We start from the raw sequence: 20,709 nt of genomic DNA on the forward strand, positions 1-20,709 counted from the left end.
GCAATTAGACGTCCTGTCTCCCTGATGTAAAGGAGACTGCATTGGGACCAACGGATACAGTAAATGACATGTGTGGAAATGCAGGTAAAACTCTGATGAATGTGGAAGTCTCCTTTGGGGCCTTGGATTGAGGTGAGGGTGGAGGTGTGGTGCAGATTCTGCGATTCCTGCAGTGGCAGGGGAAGATACCAGGAGGGGAGGGTGGTTTGGTGGGGAGTCGCAGAGGGAATGGTCTTTACAGAAAGCGGATAGGGGTTGGGAGGGAAATATATCTCTGGTAGTAGGGTCCGTTTGTAGGTGGTGGAAATGATGGAGTATGATATGATGTATATGGAGGTTGGTAGGGTGGAAGGTGAGGACTAGGGGGCTTCTGTCCTCGTTGCGGTTGGAGGGGTGGGGTTCAAGGGCAGAGGTGCAGGAAGTGGATGAGATGTGCTGGAGGGCATCATCGACCACGTGGGAGGGGAAATTGCAGTCTTTGAAGAAGGAGGCCATCTGGTCTGTTCTATGGTGGAACTGGTCCACCTGGGAGCAGATGCGGAGGAACTGGGAGTAAGGGATAGCATTTTTACAGGAGGCAGGGTGGGAGGAGGTGTAGTCCAGGTAGCTGTGGGAGTCGATGTGTTTATAGAAGATGTTGGTGAAGTTGATGAACTGTTCAAACTCCTCGTGGGAGCATGAGGTGATGCTGATATAGTCATCGATTTAACTTTGTCCACCCCAGTCCAACACTGGCACCTTCAATTGTGTGTGTGTGTGTGTGTGTGTGTGTGATCAGCGAATGAGTTCTCGTGACTGCCCAAGAGATGAATACTGGGTATCGCATCTTCATTATTTTTCTTGGGTTTGTAAGTAATAACTCCACTCTTTCTTTAACTGAAGAAAACTTTATAATTGGCTTTTGCAGCTCACAATCAAAACAGTTAATTACATTTTAAACTGGGAGAGGTATAGTCTTGTGCTTCAAAACATTTTTTTTGGATTAGATTCCCTGCAGTATGGAAACAGGCCATTCAGCCCAACAAGTCCACACCGACCCTCCAAAGAGTAACCCACCCAGACCCATTCCCCTATCCCATATTTCCCCCTGACTAATGCACCTAACACTATAGGCAGTTTAGCATGGCCAATTCACCTCACCTGCACATTGTTGGATTATGGGAGGAAACCCACGCACACACAGGGAGAATGTGCAAACTCCACACAGACAGTTATCTGAGGCAGGAATCAAACCCGAGTCCCTGGCAGTGTGAGGCAGCAGTGCTAACCACTGAACTCTCATTGTGAGCAAGCAAGAGGATTGAACCAAAGACAACCAGTTCAGTGCATCTCACCTGGTCACAGTAACTTGCATCTCAAAAACACAGGATCTGTTTTGTACAAGTATCAATCAGCTTCCCCAAGAAATAATTTTCTCATTTCATGCAAACCTTCCCCAAAGAAAATTCTGCTTTCTGACAAAACAGCTAAAGGATTACGCATTGAAAATAAAGCCGCTTGTGGTTAATAATCAGATTGAATATGTAAGAATGAATGATTAGGTGGGAGATTGTATAACTGTATTACTGACATATTGTGCCTGTACGGGAAATGCTGACTGTCAACACACATTCAGTTTATCTCCACATGTAAGTAAATGATTAAATGAATTTTTATTAAGTATCATATATTTTGATTTGAAAGATATCAGTCATGAAATACAGCAGATGCTAGCAATCTGAAGTGAAAGAAGAAATTGCTGAAAGCAAGTCAGAGTTTTATTCAGCAACTGGACAGAAAGAAAAGTCGACATTTCAAGATTTGTCTTTCTTTGGAACTTCTCATCCAATTGCTTGAGGAATCCACCTAAACTGGAAAGGTGAGGAAGTAAGGCTTCCATTTTTATTCCCTTCTCAGGGGATATCTGCAAATGGCTGGATGATGTCAATGCACTGGTCACTGGCAGAATTCAACCCGGGAAAGTGTTAGGTAATGCACTTGAGAAGATCCAACAAGGCAAGGGATTACAGTGTGGGCCCTGGAAGTACTGGGGATCAGAAGGACCTTGATGTGAACATCCGCAGATCCCTGAGGGCAGTAACTATGACTCTCTCTAGGTCGCATCTCCCATGGGAGCCTGGCTTGGCTGGTTGCTCTACTGCTAATTTTTACAGGTATTTGATTATCACCTCGATGGTCTAGCCTCCTCATTGGAAATAATTTGCTGACTCGTCAAATTGACCATTTGAGAACAAACATGAAACCGCTATTGATCTGTGAGGATCACAATACACGATAGCCTCAGGTATCACCACAAAAAGAGTTGTGGATGATGGGTTGGGCTGCATTACCAAGAACAAACACCCTTGTACATGGCAGCAATCAGCGAGAAATGCCAATACCACCTGGAGTCCGGTGAGAATCCCTACAGTGCTGTATCAGGCCATTCAGCCCATCCTGTCCCTCCAAAGAGCATCCCACCAAGATCCACCCAGCCTTGTAACCATGCATTTCTAATGGCTAATGTATCTAGCCTGCACACTATGGGCAATTTTGCCTGGCCAATCCACATAGCATTGGACTGTAGGAGGAAACTGGAGCACTCAGAGGACACCCATGCAGACATGGGAAGAATATGCAAACTCCACACAGCCAGTCACCCGAGGCTGGAATCCAACCCATGTCCCTGGCACTAAGTGGCAACAGTGCTAATCACTGAACCACCATGCTGCCCTGTTTGCAGCATCCATGGTGTTTTTTTTATTTACACCTTTGATATTTGAGTTTCACACCAACCAGTTCAGAGATGTTACTGCCCACCTCTGGAGCTGCTTGGATTTGAGCCTGGGTGTCCTGGCTCAGAGATATGGACACCACCAGTGCACTGATGGTGACTTGGTTTCCCTTGCTCCTATGTCAATTTTGTGCTGTGACTGTAGACTAATGAGCAGTTAGATATCCCAAAAGAATTTGACATAAACAAGATATCGCCCCATCAAACTCAGACAATAAGCTCCCCATAAACAGATGGAGGAGATGGGATGGAGACTCCAAAGATGGCTTTCTGTCTCCTCAAACCCATCTGGTTCTGTATCTGTATGGGGACAAGATTCCAGGAGCCAGGATCAGAAGACCCAACTTACCAGTAGGTGTGGACTTTAACGTTATGGAAGGGAATGTTGAGGGAGTCCCAACCAAAAGCACGTGAGTCTACATTACAGACGCCAAACTTCTATAACAGCTTATAAAAGTGAGGGCGCAGGTAATTCAGAGAATAGCATGTTGTGAGCAGGCCATTATGCCAAGTGTGATGGCAGATACTGAACTGAACAGCTCAGAGCTTACAGGTGCCCTGCGTGGAAACTCAAGCTTACATCCAAGATTAGCCTCAGCAAACACTGTAAGCACCCGGAATTGAGAAGCTAAAGCGCTTAGACAGAGACAAGATTGATTCTAAATGTGAAAGAAGACACCAGCTGTGGGCTGAGCAAGAAATACAACTATTCCTTCAATCACAACAAAGTTTTGCGGAGTGTAAATTTATTAGTAGGGTGATTAAGGGTATCCTCAAGAGTCAAACACTGAAGGAAATCTCAGATAAGTGCAGTGCATTGCAGAAATCCCACATGGCAACCTGTCCAGCTTTGGGCAACTGGCTGTGTGGAGTTTGCACATTCTCTCCGTGTCTGTGTGGGTTTCTTCTAAGTGCTCCGGTTTCCCCCCACAATCCAAAGATGTGCAGGTTGGGTGAATTGGCCATGCTAAATTGCCCATAGTATTAGGTGCATTAGTTAGGGGTAAATATAGGGTAGGGGAATGAGTTTGGGTACGCTACTCTTCGGAGGGTCGGTGTGGACTTGTCGGGCTGAAGGGCCTGTTTCCATACTGCAGGGAATCTAATCTAAATGGATGGTTTGGCCCAGGAAAGGGGTGGGGGGGCTCTCTAATTCACATGAGGGTTATTCAATCACTAGGCAAAAGTGAGGACTACAGATGCTGGAAACCAGAGTTTAGATCAGAGTGGTGTTGGAAAAGCACAGCAGGTCAGACAGCATCCGAGGAGCAGGAAAATCGGCGTTTCGGGCAAAAGCCCTATTCAATCACTAGCAAGTTTCTCCAATCAACAGGACATTAATGAACAACTTACTCAGGCTTAGGAATGACTGGGTCAAAGAAATACTCCAAGGTCAGAGCGCAGGGACTGAAATTCATTGAGTGCATCGCTAACCTTTTGAATTCTGGCTATGACTCAAATAGACTGGATCTTAGATTGACAAATTAGTAATGAAAGAGGCCCAGGAATGCTAGGAGGAGTTGATGGCCTTGTGGTATTGTCCCTGAACTGTAAATCCAGAGGTCAAGGCAATGTTCTGGGGCCTGGATTCAAATCCTGCCACAGCAGATGGTGGAGTTTGAATTCAATAAAAATCTGGATGATGACCACAAAACCATCATCGACTATTGGGAAAATCGCATCTGGGGTTCACTAATGCCCTTTAGGGAAGGAAACTGCCATCCTTACCTGATCTGGCCTACATGTGACTCCAGACCCACAGCCGTGTGGTTGACTCTTAACTGTCCCCTGGGCAATTAGGGATAGGCAATAAATGCTTGGCCTAGACAGCAACACTCTCATCCTGTTAATGAATTAAAAAAAAGGTAAAAGCCAGAGGACAGTGGGCGAAGAAAAGACAATAATTCAGAGAAACTCAAATATCCTATAAAAAGGATAGGCATCAGTTAGCCCACCAAATCACTGGGGGCTCTGGCTATTTCTCGATGTCCTCTTTCAGAAGAGAAGCTTGAAATAAATTTCCACAAAAATGGTCAGTGCCAACCGAAAAGGCACTGGCTTTTCAAAATGTTCAGGAAGGAGGAAGGAAGGTTAATTAACGTGCTCCATAGATGGAGGAGAAGTCAGTAACACCATCTTAGACACGAAAAATCCACCAGGCCCAGATGGGAAGATATCCCAGTCATACCTTCGGAGGGTACTACATGCCTATGTTGTATCTATTCGTTATGGTTATGATCATCTGCGAAACCTGGACACTCTCAAAAAGACTGAGAGTCTTAATTCCCAAACCTGAAGGTCAGGAAAACTGTAACAAAATATTTACAATGTGGGGCCCATTACTGTCAGCCCAATTCTGCTTGGTAAAGTCACTAAGATCGTGGCAAAGAGGTTTAGTTCTGTTATTCAGAGAAATCCTCAGCAGAAAGAGTGTCTTGCAGAGACCCTGGGTTGCAGTGAAAACATCACAATCCTAAATTACATCATTCAGGATGCAAATGGGAACAAGAAGGACCTTGCAATTGTTTTTATTGATCTGGCTGAGGCATTTGACACAAATGGTCATAAACTTGTAATGAGGGCTCTTGAGTGAGTAGTCTGCCCAAATCATTCATACAGTTGATTAATTGCCTTTATATGGATAATTCAACGATCATTGAGGGCAATCACTCAAAAACAAATCCAATTAAGATTCAGAAAAGAGTTGAACAGGGGACTGTGTCCCATATGCTAATCAGCTTAGCGTTGGATCCATTAATAAGTACTCGGGCAGAAGGTAGATCAGGAGGGACACTACCCCCTGGAGGATGGAAGAATGAATTACTTTGCTTTAGCTTTCACAAATAACATAGTACTGATGAGTGACTCTTATGGTGGGATGTGATGAGGGTGACGATGGCCTAGTGATATTACCACTGGACTGTTAATCCAGACACCCAGATAATGTCCTGGGGACCTAGCTTCAATTCCCATCATGGAAGATAGTCGTATTTAAATTCAACAAAAATCTGGAATTAAGAGTCTAATGATGACCATGAATCCATTGTTAGCAAAAAAACCCATCTGGTTCACCATTGTCCTTTTGGGAACAAAATCCGTCATCCTTATTTGGTCTGGCCTACATGTGACTCCAGATCCACAGCAGTGTTGTTGACTCTCAACTGCCCACTGGACAATTAGGGATGGGCAATAAATGCTGGATGAGCCAGGAATGCCGTCATCCTGTGAATGAATTAAATAAAGGAAGAACCTTCAAATTATTCAGTCCTTCTGTGAGAATATGGGGTTAGCTATTCAATCGCCTAAACCAAAGAGTTTCACGTCATGTACAAAGACCTTTCTGTATGATTTTGAAGAAGGTTGGAAGATTTGAGTGGTGGAAAGATTCAATTTATATTCCCCCCTTCCCCATCCCCCCACCCCAAAACCATCAAAGGAGACCTTGAGAAATATTCTGGAGCACATATTGACTTGTGGATTGAAGGGGGTGTGTGGGGGTGAGGGGGTGTCACAGAAACTGAGTGGGTCAGGAAGGTAGAGATCCTGGTTAGCCAATCTGAATATGGCTGCCATCTGCCCTAACCTCAGGTCACTTGTCACCCCCAGACTACACTATAATCTTATTTTAACAAAACAGTTTCCATAAATTTGATTTAATCGTAAGAAAAGCCACCAAACCGCACCTCCACCTACTGCTGCATGCAACAGATGGCATTTCATGTGCCTGAAACAATGTTGGAAATCTTGTGTTATCGAAACTCGAAGTGCAGATCACGATTGCTCTCATAAGGAAGAGGGAATCCTTGCAAGACTCTAGGGATCTGCCTCTTTTCAATTCTCAAAGATTAACAATTTAGACTCTGTTAGGAAATTGACTCAACTTAAGGTCTTGAAAGAGGTAGAGCATTTTACTGTTGAACTGAAAACAAGTCCTTCAATGGTGAGTGTCAACCTACAGAAACTATCGGGACAGATTATAACAGAATCCGATCCAACCCTGTTGATGGTGGTGGATGGAGTGATTAGGAGTTGGCTAAATGGGTTAAATTATCAAGCCACGGAGTTGGGATCAGCTATTTTAAGATTGACATGACCTTCAGCTCTTGGATGCAATTAGTATGTAATATAAAATCACCATGGATTATTGCTTCACGGTAACCTATATTCGAACAAGACAACTTTAGCTAGATATAGGCCTCCAGCCCAGAAAGAGCGTAGGAGATGTGAGTCCCCACTGGAAACTATATCACATATGTCAGGTTCTTGCACATTCATGAAAAAGTCTAAGAATTAAGAGGTACAGCATTGCTAAAATATAAGAATATGTAGGGGAATACAGTTGGGTAATCTAAATCAATCTCTGCCTGAAGGATAAAGAAGACCACCTTTGGAAACCAGACTTGTTCTTCAACAAGATAGTCGTGGTCAACGTGACCGTAGGGTTTGAAGATGGCAATAAATCTCTGGAGAAGGCACGATTGGAAAAGGTTTTGAAATAGAGGCATTTCGATTGGCAGGGCTGACAGCTGGAATAGAAAACCATTCTGTACTTTGGATTTGTGACGGGAGTGAGAGGCAAGGGGGAAAGAATAAAACAACAGCTCAATGAACTTCCCGGGGATCCAGTGGTACAACTCATTTTGCACAGTAGCATGACATAGCCCTGATGTTGGAGATTTGCATATCTTAACTGACAGGTGAGAGTTTAATTAATTGCAGGGCGTTGTATAGATTAGATAGGTTATGTTAGCGATATGGGTGAGGTGTAAGGGCACTATAGGTATATTTCAACTATGGGTAATGGGAGGGGAAAACAACATGGGATATGGTATTAGTTATCTGTACATAATAAGTATTAACTGTGGAGGGAGCAACAGATGATTTTTTTTCAGTATTCAAACCAAAACAGTAATAGCCTCAGTTTCTGACCAGTGGGTGTTTCCTGTATGATTAGTTCAGTAGTCCCTCTGCCACTGATATGTCAATAATCCCATCATTTTCCACTAGAAATTCTTACATGTTGACACGTGGCAAACAAACTTGGACAAGACACTCACCTGAGTGTCCTCCAAATAGCAGGGAGGATAAAGGGAAGATGGTTAAGAAGGAATAAGAGACACTGCCTTTCTTAGCAAAAGCAATGAAAACAAGAGCAGAGGGAATTTTGTGGAACAATGCAATAGTCCCAACCTGCAAGAAGTTCCAGGTTCCAATCCTAACTGTTCCATGGATGTGTCGTCAACAGGTTGGTTAAAAGTATCTCCAAGAGTGGAGAAGTTATTCTGGAACTGTATTAAACATTGGTTCGGTTACAACTGCAGTTCTGGTCCCCATATTATAAGGAGGATGTGATTACACCGGAGAGGGTGCATAGAAGATTTACCAGTAATGCTGCCTGGACTGGAAGGTCCAAGCTATGAGCAAAGATTGTTTTCCATGGAGCAGCAAAGGTTGAGAGGGGACCTCATAGAGGTGTGGAAGATAATGAGAGGCATAGAAAGAATGGATAGGAAGACACTTCTTCTATTAGCAGATGGATCAAAATCCTCAGAAAATGTTGCGGAGGAGATTTTTTTTTCCACTCAGATGGAACTGACTACCTGCAAAAGTAATTGGATTAGAAATTCGCATAACCTCTCAGCAGCATTTAGATATTCACTAACTGCTATAACTTCCAGGGCTCTGGGACAAAAGCTGGAAATTGAGGTTAGTGTCGACAAAGCTTTGTTGACCAGCATAGATCTGATGAACCAAATAGCCTTCTCTGCACTACAAGTGACTAAAAGTTTACAAAGCTCTGTTTTGAGAACTGGACCTCAAAATATTGTGTTTTCAATGTCCTTCTATAAACATTAAGGTACAGCAATGAAAGCACTCCTTACAGGGTTAAAGAGTATAATGCATAGCTAAAACCTTTCTAACAGGCTTAAAATAGCATTGATAATCAAGAAATAGTGTTGGCTTAACTATCTAATTGTTAAATTATTAACTATATAACTGTTGAAGAAAACAGCATTTTAAGTAATAAGAAGTGATTCTCTCACCATAGAAGCTTACCTGTGTGCATCTTTCAGTTTATTCTGCCATTTTGTTTCCTTCAATTCAGCACCACAATTTTTTAATCACATCATCATACCTTCTTTGGTGTTAATACCCCTAATGGCTGAAACCTGCTATCGCAGGCCTTTATCTCTTAAAGACATGGAATTATACTCAGTAAGTCTTCTTTAAGAAACCACAACCCTGAAAAGTGAAGGTATGGTAGATGCAAAACAAGGAACAATGAAAGGACAGAACAGCAAACAAAGTGAGTGTAAGCAACAAACAAGCCCTGCACTCAATATAAAGGGCACAGACCTGTAATAAGAAATTTCAAGCAAGTATTTGCCTTTGGATTGGGTGGCAAGTGACATCTTTCCTCAACTTCAGCTATTTAAGCAAGATATGGTGTGTTAATTTGCAGAACAAACCATAAATGATTCCAAGAGGCAATCTCTTAAAGTATTACTTGCTGTCAGCAAAAGGAAGCTTTGCAGATTAAACACATTCAGTTTTTTGAAGACAATAAAGCAGATCCAGAGAAGATCTGGACAGTACCTGTGGACTAGCTCAAAGTACAAATCAACTTCTGGATTAAAAGACACCACCTCATGTCGTACAAAAAAAATCTCAAAAGTCTATTGATATCTATCACCACATCCTACAGCAGAGGACATGAGTGTGATTTCTCTGAAGAAGAATCTGCAGACAGACTAATCTTGTTGGTAATAGCCTCTACTGCAGTAGAGAAAGCCTTCAGTAAATATTTTCTGGGTGAGGAAAAGGGCCTCACTATTGATGCCTTGCTGCAAGATGGATGCTAGCATGAAGCCATTGTGACAGGCCAACAGCCATTGAGTACATTGAGTGCAGACAGCACTTTTGCTAAAGTAAGCAAAGTGTGCTAAAGCAGCAAGATCTACATTTGGTTTGCCCCTGAAGACATCTGTCATTTCTTCACATCTGTGAAGCATGAGATGCTGAAGATATTGGGCACACATATGGAGAAAATCTGGTTTCAATTGCCAGGTGACCAGCAAGGTGTTACCACACCACAACGTTGGTAGCATGGAAAACCATCTAAATACACACAAGCATATTTACAAAGTGAACAGCCAAATGACTTAAAAACAATCTTTCGATTATCAAGCCTTTCATAGTGTCAACTTCACATACCGTACTAATGGCAAAAGACACAGAGAACCTTTTATGACCAGCAACATTGCATGCCCACAAAAGGCAGGTTGACACACCCCAAAACCACGAATAATACCCTTACGCATCCTCAAAAAACACATATCCCAGTAATGGTGTTCCAAGGTAAAACCTACAAAAGACTGTCCCACACAATACAAGGGATCATGAATTCTGTGCAGCTGCACAGTCACACTTCAGTGACAATGCGGAAATCTTCCACCTAGTGGATGCCAATAGTGGCAGGATGAGCTGTATGCACAGATCTTTATGGGTTAACTATTCATAGACTCAAACTAGACCCACAATGGTGAGAATGAAAGAATCCCAGGACTTTGCTCTTCACCGACTGGGGAAGAATGAAACAGATACACTAGCTTAGCAGGTGGAGAACCACCACAACTACACACCAAGCAAACCGCATGAATCAGAAATCCAAGCATATATACCTGGGTACCAGCAAAGGTTTCTAGGTTATACAATTAGCTGAGGTCAAGTGACATTGTTGGCGATCATGGAGCCACATCGCACAGGAACAGAGCTCAGTCCTGACATATGTACAACAATCATGCACAGAGTGGCAAAGAACACTCTGATGATGATGATTGTGTAATGATGCTGAGTGACAGCAAGACAAGCAATGTGGCACTCAAGAGTAAAACCTTTCTCTCTGGAATGGATAAACAATCGACAAATCAGGACAAGTTGTTAACCTCCAAAAGGTTAGAGCAAAGTTTTATTTATTAATCTTATTCTCTCTGTTTTCACAAGGCTGTATAATTGAGTTGACAGCAGGTACCTATTACTACAATGTCTAACCGTATGGGATTTTTTGGAAAAAGAGACATGTTGCCTTATGTCCTGCAACAGAAATGTGATGTACCTTTTAACACATGCTGATGAAATAGTACAAAGCTCCAGATGCCACTGGAATAGACAGACCTTGGAGACTGTCCAGCAGCAGGGAAAATTAGAGGGAATGTAGTTCCAAAGACTGAAGGAAACTGGGATTTTCAACTTGGAAAAAAAAATCTGAAGGTGATCCCATAACAGGCATTAAACAACAATGAAGATATGGGAAACAGGTTCAAGCTGGTGGAAAGTACATTTGGAATGAAGTTAATTCTTCATGTAGAGATTATTCCACATGATGGAATAGACCTCCAGCTAGACTGATGGAGGCTGAACTGATCACTGATTTCTCACATCTTAACCCAATACTGCTGATGTTAGTTGCAGGTTCTGGCAGGGATGAGACCAACTAACTCTGCATGGACCACTAACCGAACCTGGTTTTCCTTATCAGTGTGGACCAGTATTAGTGCAGTTACTAAGCGAGTCATCAGTTGGAAATAAATTCTTGTCAAATCATTATCTACTGACGAGGAGGATAGCTAAATGTTTGAGTATAACAAGCATTTACAAATTGGTGTGTCAATTGGATAGAGTCATTTTACTTTCTCATTTTTCTTTTCTGTGAAAACAACACTGCAATTGCAGCTTATTTTAAATCTTTTACCTGTTCTACCATTTGATGATTGTTATAGATGGTTGAGATTGAGTTAAGTACAGCTTTTTGGGAAATATTGACCCCCTTGTTTTAAACTTCATGTCACTCTATTCTGATAATCCCCCAAAGCAGAGAGCTTAAATGATATCCCTTTAGATTACTATCTTTTGGAGGACTGCTATTTGTGAGGGAGTTGGGGAGTTTTATGAGTGCAATTAAAAATAGTTTTAAACTTTCATTTATCAAGTGTTCAAGTACTTTAGTTGGAACTTATTGGTTATTTGTTGCCTATAATGATTATAATGGGGCCAGATTTGATAAGTATCTCAATGTAAAGGATTTTTGTTAAAATGGTGGTGCTGTAGGGAGAAGGTCCGTTTTTTTTCCATTGGAGATCCCTATAGCATCACCTATATTGTTGTGTGTAATGATTTCCTTTGTTTACGTATTGATTACAAATTCACAGAATGCGTCATTGTTAAACAGTCACGTGTGTCAAACTGCCTGTCGTGAATTTCTTCATCAAACCCCTTTATCTTTTCTCTCAACCTTAATGCTTCAATCCTTGTCAATGGATTTTGTCCAAGCTTTTTTCTAACTATTTGGTCTGGTGTCTAGTTTTCTTTCTCGTTGTCTCTCTTAGAGTTAAATTGGAACATTTTTCTGTGTTGAGTCCTCTTTGTGGGTGTAAACTGTTGTATATAATCTGTGTTTTCATCACTTATTGTGTAAATCTAGTCAAATAATGGAGCAAGTGGGCCTGTTCCTATTGCCTATGTTTCTATACTTATGACGGAGGTCAGTCAGCTCACTTGGCCAAATAGCTTGTGACAGTCGATTTGCCTGTATTGCTGTTGTAATCTGACTGACATTCTTATCGCCACAACTGTTGTATTTGGTCTTAAAGTACTGGTAATCACAAAACAAAGTCCTGTCCATTAGCTAGATCACAATCTTTTGTGAAGACAGTCTATTCACAGGGCACAAGGCAAAGACTGCAGAACGTTCCCCGTCTCACTGTTACTGGTACTCACCTGCAGAAACCAGGTGAGGACAGGAACAGACTGGACTGTGGTGCTCCCCACAGCTTGCTAACACTCACAGTAAAATATCAGGCATAAGGAGTCATGGCCTCTTCCCTCAGATATTGAGGAGATGGCAAATGATTCCCAACAAGTCCAGAAGAGGGAAGAAAAGCTAAGTGATGGGGTTTAGCCCCAGTGACCCGAGAGATGAATGGCTGGTTGGAGAATATAGAAGAGGTAACAGCCAGGAGCTGAAAGACCAGTTCCTGGTGCTGTAAGAAGATTGAACACAGACTGTCCTCTCCAAAATGATTCCCTAAGCCTGTTTATTTTGAAATTGATCTCAGAGCAATAAGCAGATGGATAGGACAAAGGGATTGAAGTTTACCTAAAGATAAAATAGGAATTATTATGATCACATTTTGCTTGGCTTTACTGTTCGAATTTACACTGCTATTTTCAAGGTTAGAAATGACACTGCTATTTTGACAGTAGAACAGAAAACGGCACAACTATTATTGAAGATGATAAAAAGTAACTTTGAGTGTTACAATGAGGAATTCCATCCAAATCTGTCCCCATTGCTGCAAGATTGCATGTGGCTATTTAACCACTGCCATGACTCACCAAGCAACTCACTCTGCAATCTGATACTGAGCCTGACTCATATCGAACTTGTTCATAATGTTAACAGGCAAAGTCATTACCTGTGATAAGGCTGTGTTTTTCCATCATTTATTTGAAACACTAAACAAGGTGTCAGCTCTAAATCTGTCAGTCCAGCTGTGAGGCATATGCCAAGGACTAACCCAGGATTTAATTAAAGCCAGTGGGATAGTGAGATTGATGGACATGTTTTGTGTCTGTCCCAGGCCTGGTATGAGTGAATTTACCTAGCATTGCACTTAATACTTATCAAAATATTTTTTCAATGTCTGTGATAGATTTACAATTTTGTGAAATTGGTGACTGGATGAAGCTTCTGTTGTAGAAGCAGGTGAATTATGATTTCCATTGAGAACTGGAAGTATTCTGTAACAGTTAAAAAGTTGAAAAGGTACATAAAGATACCAATGTACATATGAAAGTTTTTAACCAGTTATTTATTATGTTTGGGGAATAAACAGCCACATGGACTCTGTTATACTGTATACCAATGATACATTAATGCTTTACATCATATTTTAACAATGTTAGAGGAACCAAGACGGCCATTTGGAATATGCTGTAATACTTTTAAAATTCTTTCATGGGATATGAGCATCACTGGCAAAGCCAGAATTTGTTACCCATCCCGAACTGCACTTCAGAAGGTGGTAATGCGCTGTTGCGAGCTATCTGGTGTTGTTAGGAAGAGAATTTCTCTACAGAGCAATTCAGTTATTTCCATTGCCTGACTGTATTGAAATCAACCAGCTTTTAATGTGAGTTTCTCATTCTTTTATATTTGCACCCAAAATCACTGTTATTGTCAGCTGTGGCACAGATTTGTAGTTTCATTCTGACCTTGGTACATTCAAATGCTGATTTCCACACTTGTTCTTCAAATAGTAAATTAACAAAAAAGCATAACTTATTCTTTCCATTGAAGACAAGATTGGCAATAAGATTTCACTTGAAATTACCACATCAGTTGCGGTTAATTGCTACAAAGACAAGGGGTGTACAGCACAACTGGAAAGCTACGGGCAACAGCATAAGCCTGCAGGAAGAAACACTCCTGTATCTGCTTATACAGCTGAGTTATACACTGTCAGGATTGGTGGAGGGGTCTAAAATACTGCTAAAGCTTGTTTGCTTCTTGCAGAAAACATTTTGACAGAACTGATCCATAAAGCATTCTTTTGTCTTTGTGAGAATGTTTTGAAGCCATTTCTTTTATACTTCCTCGGTGATAGGGAAGTGCATGCATGCACGCTGAAAGGAATTCTGTTAGCATGGAAAGGACTCGTGCAATGATTGATGACCCACTACCTTGATCACCATGCATTTGCCCAGGGTGGTCTCTGCTGTGACTTTAAAGCCACATAAACCTCACGTAGCAAAGGCAGCACAAAAGGTATTTCAACTAAAGAAGGTGCACGAGTTCATGTGGAAAGCAATTTGGCTGGCTTCCAGTAACACTCCTGTTTGTCAAAACATATATCTTTCTGTAAGGCAGTCCTCAGCATGAAAGGCATGAATTGCAATGTTCCTACTTATTCACACCAAGGAGAAAAATGCTCATTTAAACCTGAGTATCTTATCTCTGGTAAGTAATGTTGTTTGTCTTCCATTGTTTCCTGTTTTAGTTCCTACCCTCTTGAGAGAACAGGGAAGCACAATCTAAGCCCAGACTCTTGGCCTTATTTCCATATGGTGCAGCTGCCAGATTGTCACAAGACACCCCCTTCCACAGTCGCACGACTGAGCTGAGCATGGGAATTCGGGGATAAATTGGTTTTCCATTTGGATCTGAGATGGACTGAACCAATAACAGGAGATGGGTAGATCGTGATTTGGAGGTGCCGGAGTTAGACTGGAATGTACAAAGTTAAAAATCACACAACACCAGGTTATAGTCCAACAGGTTTATTTGGAAGCACTAGCTTTCAGAGCGCTGCTCCTTCATCAGATGGTTGTGGAGACAACCACCTGATGAAGGAGCAGCGCTCCGAAAGCTAGTGCTTCCAAATAAACCTGTTGGACTATAACCCGGTGATGGGTAAATCAGACAGCCTTCCACATTGCCAGATCTCTGGCACCTCTGCACGAATTGTGACTTCCCATGTTTCAATAACTGTGACACAAGAAGTGTGACTTGAATAATTTAATTAATTAAAATTAAGCAATTCACTACTGTTGAGGGTGAGATCTTAGTGGGGTGCTTCTTTTGTCTCGACATCGTTGAGTAAAGAACTCTTTACATGTGGTAGAGCTCTCAATAGCCCAGAGAGCTCTTAGCCTTTTTAATTCTTGTGTTTCATATATTGTTATAGGTTTCTAAAATAATATTTTTCTAACCTTTCTGATTTGCAGAGATTTTTAAAGATTCATTAGATATGGGTGTCACTGGCTTTATTACCCAGGGGACAGTTAAGAGTCAATCACATTGCTGTGGGTCAAGAGTCACATGTAGGTCAGACCCAGGTAAGGGGATGGAAGTTTCCTTCCTTAAAGGATATTAGTGAACCAGATGGGTTTCCCCCCAACAATCGACACGTGGCCATCATTAGACTCTTAATTCCAGATATTTATTGAATTCAAAATCCACCATCTTCCATGGCAGGATTTGAACCTGGTTCCCCTGAACATTCTTATGGGAATCTGGATTATTCCAGATAATTCCGCGAGGCTGTTGCCTCCCTCCCCATCATTACTGCTGGCGATTTTTGCATACATCCTAAATTAATCAGACAGAAAAAAATGCAGGGAATAAGGGAAAGTATTTTCTCTGATACAATATGCAAAAGTTGATCAGGGAGTATTAGATAAATCAGCTGCACACATAACATTGAATGTCACGTCCATGGTTATATTCCACGTGAGCCTCCTCCTGGTCTTCTTCAAGATCCAACCTTTCAGCACGTGTTTGCCTATATAAGATTTTCAGGAAAATAGGGCAGTTTAGACCAATATCCATAGAATTTAGAAGAATGATAGATAATTGTATTGAAACATGTAAGGATCTGGAATGGAATTGATAAACTGGATACTGGGGAAGCATTTTCTTTTGTTAAGGAGATTAAAACAAGGGGGTATTGTTTAAGAATAATGAGTCTCTATCTTAAAAAGGAGATATGTTTTATCTTTCTCATAAGGCAGTTCATCTTTGGATTTCTCCTCTCCAGAAAACAATAGGGGCCGGATTATTGAATTTATTCTTTTGCTGAGTTAGATGGATTTTCAAATCGAAAAGGAAATCAAGAGTTAGGGACGAAGGCAGGAAAGTAGAGGTGAGACCACAGTCCGATCAGCCATGATCTTATTTGGGATGGCACGGTGGCTCAGTGGTGAGCACTGCTGCCTCACAGTGCCAGGGACCTGCGTTTGATTCCAGCCTTGGGTGACTATCTCTGTGGAAATTGCACATTCTCCCTGTGTCTGTGTGGGTTTGCTCCGGTTTTCTCCCACAAACCAAAGAGGTGCAGGTTAGTTGAATGGGCCATGGTAAATTGTGCATAATGTTCAGGGATGTGTGGGTGATTTGCATTAGTCAGGTAAATATAGTAGGGGAATGGGTCTGGGTGAGTTACACTTCAGAGGGTTGGTGTGGACTTGTTAGGCCGAAGGGCCTGTTTTCACAATGTAGGAATTCCAATTTTCATTCAGTGACAAAGCAGGCTCGAAGGGCTGAATGGCCTACTGCTCTTTTTGGAGGATTGATATGGACTTGATGATAGATGGTCTCATCTAGAGATTCCATGAGTCTACGCCCATCAAAAACAACCACCTAACTGTGCTGATGCCATTTTCCAGCACTTAGCCTGTAGTCCACTCTTACTTCCTATGTATCTCTGTTCCACAACGTCACCTTTCAACTGTCTGAAGAGCAAAGGGATCCATACTATTCAATCTTTCCTGAAAAAAAACTCATTGCATTTCTTATCCATCTTTGGATCCTCTCCTTAGATACAGTCTATCTTTTTGATGGTATGCCATTGGGCAAACCAAGAGAAATAAATGACTGAGATTAACATAACTAAATATAATATTTCATGGCTGAAGTGGTAAAAGACAATAGAAGCTATGCCCCAAATCTAGAATGCCAGCCACTAATTGTGAATCACAATTTACTATTCTGACATTTTGGGAAGCAGTTATAGTTTGAGGTCAAGGTGAACATGGCGGATGTGAGTAATAGTCTGACTTGGATATCCAAAGTCACAATTTGAATAGATCCTCGTGCCCCACTTGAGGAATAAGTGGCCATATCTTTCCTCGCTCACCTCCAAGTGTTGACCAAATGCTCCATGGGAGGTTGGAAACCTGGGACTTCACCTCTTGGGCCAATTGCCAGATCGTATTTGGTAATGTTGACATTCAATTGATCAGGAAGGATCCCCATTGAGAACGGAGGCTGTCATTCAGTTGTGAATTGTGTTTTCGTCAAGGTAATAGAATTTCAGACAAGGGGATGGGTTTTTATTTGCAGTCCTGTGTCAATGGAAGTGTTTTGTTAACTGTCAGCCGGGACTGTTCTATGCAAAGCCACATTTTCCCTGCAGATATCCGGAGGTTCAACATATGTTGGCACAGGATAACACTCAAGTTAAGGTCAGTCTCAATTTCCCAGAAAATAAACCCTCATGACTTCCCAAAGGTGGATATCTGTCACTATTGTGTGTGTTGGTTCATAAGCCAAGTTGAGCAGCAGTTAGGTAAGCCAGGGTTAGTGAAGCAGTACATAGTCAGTTAGCTCTGTTGTCCAAGGTGCCCCTGTTTCCTCTCTTGTTTTAACCTTGGTTCCAGTATCCTGGAGACATTGCCCATCATGGGTCAAGAATGATGCCAAGGTATTTTGTCTTTGGGTCGTGAGTGAGTCGTTGACCTCAGAAATGGGCATGAAACTCCCCCTTGGCCTTGCAGTTGTTCAAGTGGAAGACAAAACAACAAAATTTGATCCAAGTGTTCATTTTCTAACATAGGCTTTCAGAGAACATTTGGTTCTCCAACATTGGTGATCTCACAATGACTGAGAGAAACTAGCAATGCCTACTTGGGTCAGAGAGTCCATTATAAAGCAAGGATATCTACTACAAGGAGGACATCGGGTTAGTATTGCCAATCCTCAAGAACTATCCTTGAGTCTCAAGGAATGAAAGGTTAATTGCTACCACATGGTAGTGAGAAACCCAGGAAAATAGACAAAGAGACATTTTGTTTTTAAAATATGTTCCTTCTTCCCATTTACTTTGAATCTTTCAGATTATTCTTCACAAGAAAATTGGAGGTTTTAGAAAAATGGTGGTTTGAGAAATAGTCAAGAATCACTAGTTAAGCTCTTGGAGAACTTTAAGTTCTAATTGGTATAGGAAGGAATTGAACTTTGAGAATGGATGTTTGAGGTGACCAATGAAAAAAGTGTGGGAACTAGCCAGTTAAAGGTTGGAAGTTTTATGATTAAACCTCCAGGGGTACCTCCAGGCACAGTTGGTAACCCGCGTAGAAAGGGGACTGAGAGACTTTACCTTCTTCTGGGATAATCTTTGAAAACAACTGCAGAGTCAATTGACGTGTCATTCTAAGCATCAAGCTTATGTTCCAAACAGCAATCTGTATCCTTAACCACTGAATGATATTGTTTGAGTGTGTTACTGCCATGTGAAAGATAGATTCTGGGTTTCAGCTCTACTCCACTCCTTGGTTCACTCATCGGGCATGATAACTTATTGTTTGCAACTTTCTCCAGTTCATTAATAAGATCCTCAGCTAGAATTGTAGTAAGTGTTGCAACTTGTAAACATCAAGGAGAGGAGTGCCCTGCCATCAAGTGTTTAGTCACTGCGCCCCTTCACTTTCAAGAAATGGAACAGATCATGGCTCCAATTGCAAGTGTGCATGATGCTTCCTGCTTAAAATGCATACCTGCATGGAAGTGAATAAGGTAAGGACCAAAGCCAATGAGCTCCAAGGAGGAGATGCTAGAAAATGCTTCTCCAGTCAGGCAGCATTCATAGAGACAGAGAAACAGATCACCCTTCACAAATCTCAGAATGCAATGAACTACCATGCTGGTGCCTCTAGGCAGAGACCTTGCTTATCACTAAGACTAAAATAAAGTACAACTGCTTGGCATGGTGGTCCGTCGGTGGCACATGATAGCCTCTCAGCAGCATACAGTCCTCTTTCGGCAACACATAGTGGTCTCACAACTTGGCGTGGTGGTCTATCAGCGGCCTGTGGTGGCCTTCCAGCCCAATGTGGCCTCAACTTCCGGTCTCAAGGTGAGTCCACAGCAGTCTCCTGGCCTTGAGAGTGTCAAGGTGAAGCCCAGCACTGTCTGGCATTTAGGCCCGGTGCGGTCTGGAAATGAGGTGCCAGTGTGGACTGGGTTGGAAAGACTGTTGTTCTGAACTTCATATTTCTCTATTTTCTAACTTATTCCTATGATCTGTAATGCTGGATTTTTTTTAATTTCTTTATTTTTCGAATTCTTTTTTGTTAAGAACTTGCACTTAAGAATCTGTACCTAGGTACCTTGTGTCGAGGATGGCACCGTAAATGGTGACTTGTAAACTTTTCACTGTGCTCATTTGAGTACATGTGACAATGAAGCTGATTCCATTCCTGTTCATTATATAAAATGTCAAATTCCAACTGATCTCATGCCAGATCTGAAATCTGCCTTAAATCTCCTCCACTTGTTAAATTCTTAAATTGAACCACTCTGAACCACTCTAGCAACCAATGTTGAATCAATTTGGACAGGCTATTGTACAGTTTTTCATAAAATATAAAACTGTTAAAGGTGCGTTTAATGAAGAAATTGTTTCATTCATTCGTTTTGGCCTCTTGTGCACTCACCCCTCCTTCCTTTTCAGCGACCCAGCCTTTAAGTTCTGGAATTTCCAACTCTACACTTCTCCAGTTCTCATTCCTTCTGCAGCTTGCTTTCAAAAACCTGCTTTTTTTAAAACCAAGCTTTGACTTGTCACAATAACTGCTTTCATAGTTCAATATCAAATTATATTCTGGCCTGCACTCATGCTCCTGATCAGATTTTTGTCAGGCATCTCAGGATGTTTTATAATATCATACATGATATATAAATGCCTATTGTGAGGCAGAAGTATAACCGAGATCTGAATTAAATAAGGAATCAGCAGGAACAGTATTTTTTTATTGTTTCCTGCTGTAGTTTCTCATATTACCAACCATACATTGCTGTGATATGTAGAGTAGAGCCTGTCGATGGGGTTGCTTTGGTACAAATGGAGCGCGGCCTAATTATATTTCACTGTCTTCATCAGGAATGAAAAGATCATTAACTCAAGGCTCAAGGAAAACAGGGAGAACAGACTGCTGTCATGTCTTTTGTAGAAAGCGTGCTTTGCACACTGGAGCGTGGAAAATGTGAATGACATCAGTATAAGGCAAGCTCCATCTCTGTGTACTGAATTACTGTCAGGTTAAAATTCACGCACTCAACCAAGTACTCCTGCTCCGTAACTTTTTAATCTCACCAA

Source organism: Chiloscyllium plagiosum, unplaced genomic scaffold, assembly GCF_037043375.1.
Source record: "Chiloscyllium plagiosum isolate Xiang-an unplaced genomic scaffold, Cpla_swu_hap1 HiC_scaffold_10, whole genome shotgun sequence".
NCBI lineage: Eukaryota > Metazoa > Chordata > Chondrichthyes > Orectolobiformes > Hemiscylliidae > Chiloscyllium > Chiloscyllium plagiosum.